The sequence below is a fragment of the Capra hircus genome, chromosome 16, assembly GCF_001704415.2.
Source record: "Capra hircus breed San Clemente chromosome 16, ASM170441v1, whole genome shotgun sequence".
NCBI lineage: Eukaryota > Metazoa > Chordata > Mammalia > Artiodactyla > Bovidae > Capra > Capra hircus.
Window position 1 is genome coordinate 78,428,738 of NC_030823.1, and position 10,201 is coordinate 78,438,938.

Below are 10,201 nucleotides of genomic sequence, written 5' to 3' on the forward strand. Positions count from 1 at the left end.
TTGTGTGTGAAATTCAACAACTGATTCTCAAAGTTGTATGTGAATACAGAGGACTAAGAATAGCCGAGACAGTCAGGGAGGAAAGCCAGATGGGAGGGTTTCTCTTTGCGAGAGACATGGTAGTTTGTCACAAGGGTAGAACAAAATCTCTTAGAAACAGCCCCATGTGTATGGATACTTGACTTTCGACAAAGGCAGGGGCCATGGTCTGGAAGGGCAAGGTCAGGAAGACTTCAGCAAGGCTGGGAATGTTCTTCTTTTAAAAGATCGGCATAGTGGTTATGTCATAAGTTAAGCTGTACATCTTTTGTGCTCTTTTCTAGTAGGTTTTTAAAAGAAAGCAACAGGACTTCTCTGGTGGTTCCTTGGCTAAGATTCTGCACTCCCAGTACAGAGGGCTCAGGTTTGATCCCTGGTCAGGGAACTAGTGACAGATTTTATTTTGGGAGGCTCCAGAAAGAGGACAGTGAAAAAGTTGGCTTAAAGCTCAACATTCAGAAAGCTAAGATCATGGCATCTGGTCCCATCACTTCATGGGAAATAGATGGGGAAACAGTGGAAACAGTGGGAGACTTTATTTTGGGGGCTCCAAAATCACTGCACGTGGTGACTGCAGCCATGAAATTAAAGGGCGCTCACTCCTTGGAAGGAAAGTTATGACAGGCCTAGACAGCATGTTGAAAAGAGACATTGCTGGCAAAGGTCCATCTGGTCAAAGCCATGGTTTGTCCTGTAGTCATGTATGGGTGTGACAGCTGGGCCATAAAGAAGGCCGAGTGCCAAAGAATCGATGCTTTTGAACTGCGGTGCTAGAGAATTGAGGATCCCTTGGACTGCAAGGATATCAAACCAGTCAATCCTGAGAGAAATCAGCCCTGAATATTCATTAGAAGGGCTGATGCTGAAGCTCCAACACTTTGGCCACCTGATGCGAACAGATGACTCAGTGGAAAAGACCCTGAAGCTGGGAAGAGAAGGGCAGGAGGAGAAGGGGATGACAGAGGATGAGATGGTTGGATGGCGTCATTGACTCAATGGACACGAGTTTGAGCAAGCTCCAGGAGAGAGTGAAGGACAGGACGGGAAGCTTGGCACAGCGTGGCGGCAGTCTAGGGTGTTACAAAGGATCAGACACGACTTGGCGCGTAAATGACGAGCAACAGGGAACTGAGAGTCTGCACGCCACAAGGTAGAGCCAGCGCAGCCGGATACATACGGTGACCAGCGGTCCTGTGCAAAGCCTGCTTGTGTAAGCAGCTCGGGAACCACCTGCACAGCCTCACACTGGCTCAAGAATGACTGCTCCACGGATGGCCCTACTGTCTGCCTGGCACCTCGATTCTTTGCCCCTCCATCAGGACAATCTCGTGCCCACAAAGCCCGTCCACCTTCCCTGGAACCTCCACTACCCAGGCTCACGTGTAATTGCTCTGAAGTGGGGGAGCATGGGAGAGAGAATGTAGTCCCGTCAGGATTCTTCAGAAGGCTTGGACACTAGAGGTGACCCCGGGCCTTCCCCTCCAATCGCAGGTGTATTTTAAATTCCCGAAGCAGGTATGAGTGGGGGGTGTGAAAATAAGCAACCTCATCTTACCTGGAGTGAGGTCAGAAGGGGCACTTTCAGGCCCCGTTTGCAACACCAGCAGGAAGAGGGAGACGGGGTAGGGCTGTTTTCCCCCGGCACAAGGCAGGACACAGGCGGTTTTTCTCCTCCTAAGCTCAGTGAAAGCACGTCCCTCTCTGCTCTCCTGACGTGCCTGTGACTCACCACAGCTTGCCTGTCCCAAGTCGCAATTCTCTGCTATTCCTGAATAAACCTGTTTTGCTGGTAAAAATAACTGCCTTTTATTTTTGAGGTTGACGAGAGAGAGAAAAAAAAGAGATGGAAAAGTCAGAAATAAAAATCTAAACTTGGAAATAGATAATAGAAGTAAATCCAGATACCATGTAAAAGGGCTAATTTTAATTGGTGTGATGTAAAGAAGCATACTGTCAAGGTATGGAGGTGGGTAATCCCACAAGCAACAGAAGGATGTTACTGTTTCAAATGCATGTATAACTCCTGGGTCAGTGGAGAATGGAAAGAGGTTCTTAACAGGCTGAGTCTCCCAGCGGGTGGGGTGCAGGCCAAAGAGGCAAAGGCAGATGACGGTGTTGAGCTCAGGGCCAGGCAGCCTCACACTGACCCGTGACGGGCCCACCTTCCACAGAGCAGGACTCCCCACGCAGTTGTTTTGTTCAGGGCAGTGACGCCCAATGGCTTATGCGTCTGAGCTTTGTACACATGAAGTTTCAGAGCACTCCCTTGAATTTCCACCCACTCTCCCCTTATCCCTTGACCAGAACATCCACTGTGGAGCTGGCAGCCTCAGAAACCACCACGGTTGAGACCAGAGAGCACGCTTCATAGTTCCAAGTTCACCTGGGCGCCCTGGGCTTGAGCCACCTGAGCCACCAGGCATTTCATCTTTAAATAGTTCAGGGCGCTTTCAGATGGCATGGCTAGGGTGTTGTGGGTAAAAACAGATGCAGGAAGCCAGGGGCACTGGTGGGCGACCCTGACTGTCTCCCTGAGCTCTACCAGGGGGATGTCATTGCCCCTGCAGGGTTTCCAGGGCGAGAGTCCAAGCCCAACCCACACACACTGCTGCACGCTGGCAAGGGACTGCAGGAGGGGGCAGGGCAGGAGCCCTCCAGCTGCGAAGGGCACAGCAGGCAGGTATCACTGCGGGGGCCCAATCGCCCTAGAAAGCCAAACTCCAGCCATTCCTCCCCCACGAGGAAACGGACCCGCGTGTTGTGCTCGGGTGTTCAGAATTAGAACCGCACCTCAGAGGTCCCTCGGCTGGTCACCTGAGGAGAGGCGGAATGTGTGCAGGCCCGTCTTCATGCAAACGCCGGAGAGCGGCCCGGGGGGCGCGCAGCCGTGTCCCGCGGGGGACGCCGCGCCCGCTGCAGGCCGACGCCGCGGCTCGGGCCGCAGGTCCGCTGAGCTGCCGGGCCCGCCCTCGGGGCTGCCCTCCCTGGACTGCAGCACGGCCCTCGGCCGCACCCGGCTGCCGCCCTCAGTGCCCCGGTCCGCGTTCTCCTCGGGCGGCTCTCGCTCTCCGCCGGTTGCGAAGCGAGCCTCAAGCGGGCGCCCGCGCCCGGCGGCGCACCTCCCCGCCAGGCCCGCGGGGGCGCCCCTTCCCAGGGCTTCGGCGGAGGGCGGGCTGGCGGACAGGGCGCGGCCCGGGGCGAGCGGGGCGGCTCCGCGGGGGCGCGCGTGCCCCCCGGCCTCTCAGGGCGCCCCTGCCTCCGCGGTCGGGGCCCGGGGCGCGAAGCCCCTGCGGCGGGCGCCCTCTGCCGGCGCCGCGGCCCCGCCGCCCTCACCCGGACTAGCTCGTCCGCGCTGCGGGGCCGCCCGCCAGCAGGCGCCGCTGTGGGCGAGCTTTCACAGCCGCCCAGCTCCGGGGCTCGAAGGGCCCGGTCCCGGCGCGGAGCCCCTCTCCGCGGGCCGCGCGAGCAGCGCCCCGCCGCCCCACCTGCAGGCCGGGCCGGGCGGGGCGGGCTTCTTGGTCTTGTCGCGCCGCGGCCCCTGGCGACTCGGAGCCCCGAGGGCCTCAGAGCCGGGGGCGGGGGGCCCGGAAGCGGGGCGCCGCCTCCCGGGACCGAGGCCCGCCAGCACCCTGCGAGGCCTGGCCTGCGTCCCCCCCGCGCCGGGGCCAGGCGGGCCCTGCCCGCCCGAGGGCACCGCACCCGGCGATGGCGGCCTGGGGACGCGGGAGGAGGACCGCAGCGCCTTCCGTGAGGCCGGCGCGGCAGCGCGGAGCTGCGGCTGGCCCGAGGCCTGCAGCCCTCGGCCCTGGGACAGCGGGTGCTTGGGGTCCCGCCGCCCAGAGTCAGGGGAGCTCTGCTTGCGGGAGGCGCTCCTGGAACGGGGTGGGGGCGTCGGGACACCGAGCCTCTGCGAGACTGCTAGGAGGGCCCTGGCAAAGCGTTTCCTGAGTCGGGGTCACACTCAGAACGGAGGCTGCGGGGGACAGCGGATGTACAGCTGGGCCTGGACTTCCTCGCCTGCCCCTCGGGCTCCTGAGGCGGCCCGGGGTCCCCCCTCCCGGTCCCGGCTCCTGACAACCCCTTCCCGGCTTTCTGAAGATGTGTTGTAGGCTTTCTGCACCAGCGTGTGTTCTTATCCCTATGGAAAGTCAGTGAGGCGCCCCTAAAGCAGGACCAGGTGTCTGTGAGCAGAGGGAGGGGCCCATCAGGGCCCCTGAGTGCCCCTCACTGGCCAGGCCGCAGGCGGGACTGCTTAGACGTGGGCCTCAGATCCCTCACACCCTGCCTTGGGCTCCGCCTGGGTCCTGGGGGGCGGGAAATGAGGCCTGGTCCCCCGCCCAGATGGGGTAAGAACTGGCTCCGTCAGGCACCCAGCCTGAGCTGCTGCATCCGGCGAGGAAGATGCAGCCAGCCCCTCTACCCAGGCCACTGCACGGGGGAAGGGGATGCCGCAGCCAGCACTGGATCCACCGGGCGCCAGTGAGCGGACACACGCCCGCGGCACCTGCAGCACATCCGCGTGCCCGCAGCCTGCTCTCCGGCCCGGGAGGCTGGACGCGTGCGGGAGCACAGGAAGCCCAGGTTGGGCTTCCCTGGGGCCGCCGCGTAGTCCAAGTGCGGATCTGGGGGTAGAAGCCTGAGCCGCCGGCCCTGCCACGCTGGCGCCTCGCGTTGCCACCTGACGTCTTTTGCAGCCTCCTCTGACTCTGATCTGTGTCTAGCCCAGCAGGTGGGGGGAATCAGCCTTGATGCTCTGCTTGTTCTTGGATGCCTGAGCACGGCGTTCCAGCTCGGAGGGGCTCCCGCCGGCCTCCTGCCCCTTCTCCAGTTCCGCCCGGACCTGCCCAAGGCCTAGAGAGCTGGGGGCAGTGGCTGGGAGCTGGCAGCTCGTGCTGCCCCTTCAGAGGGACTGTCCCGATGCTGTCTCCGTGTCACCTGCGGGCCTGAAGCATCCCTAGGCTGAGGTCTTTCTTAAACGGAGCATTTTCTGTTTGTCATCAATTTGAATAACAGCTGCTTTTCTTTCTTTTTTGCTTTTCTTTTTTAAAATTTATTTTTGCTGATACACAGAAGACAACATAGCGGTCTCAGGGCACAGCACAATGTTCTGGTACGAGTGTGTATTGCCAGTAAGGGGGGTTCTGCTGGGTGGAGGCTGTCTCAATCTTCCAGCGTCCTTGCCTCCTTCCAAGGCAAAGCAGAGGCGCCTCCGCCCGCAGGGGCCCAGGACTGGCCCCCCCACCGTTTCGGGGGGGGCAACGCCCCTACGAGTGTTCGGGGCCCTGGATCGGCCCGAAGGAGAGGCGAGCCACGCCACCTTGGGGCTCTGACTGCAGCTGCTGGGAGTGTGTTCCCCCTCCCGCTGGCACCAGAGGGCAGTGGAGGCCGGGGCTGTGCCCTCCAGGCCGGTGGTGAGCCTTGCCAGGGCTCCACCCAGCACCTTGCAACTACGCAGGGTCCCAGAGCCAGGATCCCAAACAGTGGACACCTGAAATCATTATAAAGTGCCTGTGAGCCTCTTAGGCAAGAAGGCCCATAGCTTTTTATCCTCAAAGGGATCCCCACAGAGAGAGAAACTGTTAGGGGAAGCAGGCTGGCTGACACCACCCACCCTGGCCGGCACCATAGCAACTATTTGCATGAGTTGTTTTAAGACAGGAGGTCCTGGTAAGGAACCTGGAACTAATAAGCCTCCATCAACTGAAAGAGTTTGGGAAAGGTCAAAAGGAGACCACCTCCCAGAATCCTCTCTGGCATTCATCTTGGCTGAACAAGCTGTGCACCACCAGGAAGGACTCTGAGTCAGAATGATTGGCTAAGGACAACCTGGAAACTAACCCCATCACCATAAAACCCGAGACTGCGAGCCGTGTGGCCGAGCGGTCCTCCTGGGTCCCCTGCCCTGCTCCTCTCCCCCCGGGCGCCCTTTCCCAGTAAAATCTCTTGCTTTGTCAGCACATGCGTCTCCTCGGACAATTCATTTCTGAGTGTTAGACAAGAGCCCGGTTTCAGGCCCTGGAAGGGGTCCCCTTTCCTGCAACAGAACCACTGATTGAGGGTCCAGCTGCCTGTGGTCTGAGAGATCAGTGTATTCTCAGCAAAAAGGCCCAACAGGAACCACAGGCTGGACCGGACTTCCTTCTGGCACAGCCCAGGGTCCAGGGCTGGACCAGAGGTGGTTTGAGAGGCTCTTGCGGCGAGACAGGAGTGGGCCCAAGGTGGGGTCTGTGATGTGGGCCTGAGTCTTCATGCTCTGATTTCCGGACACACTTCTAGACTCAATGTGTGTGCGCCCGCCACTGAGCGTCTGTGAGCCCAGCTTGATTCAGTCCTGGGAGGGGTGTGCTGAGAGGATGGCGCCCAGCCGCCCTCTGACCCCCGTGGTGCCCCTACGGGAGCTGTCATCTGGCGGTGGGTCTGGCCCCCAGCCTCCCGTGTCCCTGCAGGTCCGAGGGCAGAGGCCCGCTGGCCCCGGCGCGACACGGCCCTTGGCTGTACTGGTTTGTCAGTCTTAGGTCCAGCTCTGGCCCAGGCCTGGGTCTTCCTTACCTGCACCCCTTTCCATTTTAGGGAACAGTTTCCCTGCTAGAGCTGTTCACTTTCTACTTGAGAACCTTTAAACTTCCTGGCTCCCCTAGGACTCCAGGGGCTCGGGGTAGAGGGGCAGTTAAGGTCCGAGAGGAAGTGGGGCGGTCACAGAAAGCTGCCCGGCACCTCCTCAGGGATCTGGGTCTGTGTTGGGTGGGTCTGCCCAGCCTGCTCTGCCGGGACCTCACTGGACACACGAGCTGGCACTCTGCTCTCTTTCTGCCGCTGCCTTTCCCCTGCTGGGCGCGTGAATTCACACCTATTAGCAGTTCTGTTGGTTCGGAGCATCGGGGAGAGACCAGCCTCACCACACAGGAGCCCAGGCGGCTGGAAGGAACCTGAGCCGAGCCCTCCTGTGCTTTGGTGCCAGACAGTGAGTCAGTCAGTGGTGGACAGAGCGAGCTGTGAGGTTCATCTGCACCAACTCACAGCCGCCACTTCCTCCCCTCGTGATCCCAGAGTGGAGTAGAGTGAGCTGGGCTCTGTTCCTACTCCCCATCATGTTTGTGTTTTTTAAATAATCAGGGAGAATCTGTTAAGTCTGTGCTGGACCCCACCTCCAAACCCCACATGGGCCAAGTCCTTTCCCAGGGAGAGCCTTGCACAGGTTCCATTCTTTTATTCATGTTAATTCACGTAGCTGCGCCAGGTCTTAGTTGCAGATCACTCCGATCTTTGGCGTGGCAGCTGGCGTCTTTGCGGCATGTGGGATCTAGCTCCCTGACCAGGGATCGCACCCAGGGCCCCGCGCGTTGGGGGCTCAGAATCTCAGCCACTGGACCACCAGCGAAGTCCCCCGGGCTCCTTTCCGACTATGGAGCCCTTGGTGGGGTGAGGACGGAAAGAGAAAGCATTGCCTTTGGAGTTGTGTCCTGAACCAGGGACACCTGCAGCCCGCAGATGCTCTGCCCAGGGCATGATGTGAGCCCTCCCAGGCGGGCGGGGTCCGCGAAGCTGCTACCGTGGGGCTGGGGCCCTGGGACCGCCGTCCTGGCTGCAACAGAGTCTGAACTCAGGGGACTTCCCCCTGTATCCCCTTACCCTTCGTGCCTGACCCTGCCCTAGGAGCCGTGGGAAGTTGGCTCCCTGCAGGCCTGCCCGTGATCCAGGATAGGAGACAGAGGACATTAGTCCCAGTGATGGGACGATGGGAAGGTAAGGGGCCCTGCGCTTGAAGGGCTGTGGCAGGGTGGGAGGTGGCACCTGGCTTCAGACTCTCTCTGCCTGGGGTGGCTGAGAACTGTTCCCCTGTGACCCTTTCAACAGTCTTCCTCCTCTCACGCGTGCCCCCATCCTCCCTGGAGAGAGGCTGAGACGGGTCAGCGCTGTGCCCGGGGCCTCCTGCCTACAGAGGGGCTCTCCCTATTCCCTTCTTCCCTCCTTAAAGCCCCCTGGAGCTGGGGTGAGAAAGGGGCAGATGTGGGTGGGGGGCACAGGGGGCCCCACCCGGCCGAGGGCAGGCTTCCGGGAGCCAGACGCTGGCGGTGGCGGGGTGCTTGAGGCCGAGCCAGGGGTAGGCAAAGGTGTGGGCAACACGGGCACGTTTATGCTCAGATGATGCTGAGTCCAGCCGTTTGCAGCTGAAACTGGAAGAGAGGGAGCTGGGGAAGAGTCGAGAGCTGGACGACCTTGACTTGGCACTTTTCTTTCAAATACTCCTCCTGCATTTCTGCGTGCCTCAGTTTATTCTAGACGCTACAGGGAACCAGTGGGGAACTAAAGGGTTGAACTTCCTCCTGCATGAAGCCTTCAGGTGCCTGCGCTTGGGGAGAGCCTGTCCTCCGAGCAGCGGCTGTCAGCCTGCAGTGGTGTGGTGGGGCCTCCCGGGTTGCCATGCTGGTGGGCAGACCACGGTGCTGCTCTGCGCCCTACCAAACGCAGGGTGCCTGTCTGCGCAGAGGAGGGCAGTGACCCCCTGAGACCTCGAGTCTAGGGATTAAGGTTCAAGGGGAGGTCATAAAAGGCGATCACCCCTGTGTTCCTGACAGCTCACCCCCCTCCTCACAGCGTGGTCAGCTCGTCACCCCCGGGAGACGGAGCTGGTGACTTAACGCCTGCTCAGAAGGGCCTGGCGGGACCCCCCAAAGAGCAGCATTCCCCCCATGCTCTCTCCCCGCCACCCTCGGGAAGAAAGCCGGGTGAGTGGGGCCCCTGGGAGGGGATGCTCTCCTCCGGCCCCTCCTGGTCTGTGAGCTGAGGGCGTGGGCTAGATCCCAGACGTCCCCGCGTCTCTCTGGAGGAAGACATGGGGTCCAGGCTACGAGGACGCAGCCGAAGGCAGGCTGAATGAGGCTCTTCCTGGCAAGCAGGGGCGGCCTCTCCCGGGAGAGGCATGCGGGGTTCCATGCGGCAGCCCCTGCCGGGAGGCGGCTAGCCCCAGCCCATTCGGTCATCTCTTCTAGAGAGGAACCCAGTGGGGTCAGCGGTTAAGGCCCCGCAGAGGTGTGAGGGGCCATGTGGAAGTCCAGCTGTGTTATTCAGGGTTGAGAGTGCAGACTCTGAAGCCAGACTGGCCACACGTGGGCCCCGGACTTGCTGCTTCAGCACTGAGTGGCCCCATCGAGTCGCTGGGCCGGTTTCCTATCTGTGAACTGAGAGGCGGGGCTTCCTTGGTCCAGCGGTTAAGACCTCTCCTTCCAGGGCAGGGGCTGCGGGTTTGATTCCTGGTCAGGGAGCTGGGACCCCACGTGCCCTGCAGTCAAGAACCCAAAAGCATAAAACAGGAGCAATACTGTAACAAAGTCAATCAAGACTTAAAAATGGTCCACATCAAAAACTTAACAAATTAAAAAACAGATGGAAACAGTGGACCCACGACCACGGGCTGAGATGAGGATTAAGTGCCTGGACTGGGTCCTGGGCCAGCAGCGGCCCCGGGGCCTGGTCCGAGCGCCCTTCCACCGCCTCCCTGTGTCCAGCGAGCCTCCGTGCCAACTCGGAGGAGTCCTTTCTGTGCTTCCCCCAGGCACTTCCTTTCCTCCAAATCTAGCTCTTTTGAAGACACTTGTTCTTGATAGTTCATGGTCCCAATTTCCCCCGCCAAGGCCTCTTGCCACTCTTCTCGGGGTCTGGAGCCTCACGACTGTCCCTGAGAGTCCAGGCTTGGCTGCACACTCCCACCCACCCACCCACAAAGCGCCCCTCAGGGCCTCCTGGCCAGACCCTCATCCCGCCTGAGCCCCCAGCAGCTTGGAGGTCCATCAGAGGGGACCTTTCCTCAGCTGCAGGCAGAGAGCTCTGTCCTCATTCCCAGCCACGCAGCTGGAGTGAGACCCAAATGTTTTACTGGAGTGACGGGTGGGGCTGGATCCTGGCAGCAGGACCTCCGACCAGAGGAGCGAAGTGTCAGTGATGGGCCCGTGGCCCTTGTCTCCTGATGAGTGACAACACCCCAGGGTCTGGTGCTGGCAACCACCCCACGGGGTGCCTCACGGTCCCCCAGGCAGGGTGTGCTAGGGCTGCCCAGGCTGGCCGTACTCGCCCCTGCCTTCCATGAGGTGGCTAGACAGCCCCGCCTCTGCCCAGGGCCCTCTCTACAGCACTGGGACCCTTCATTTGTAGAGGACCACTTCCA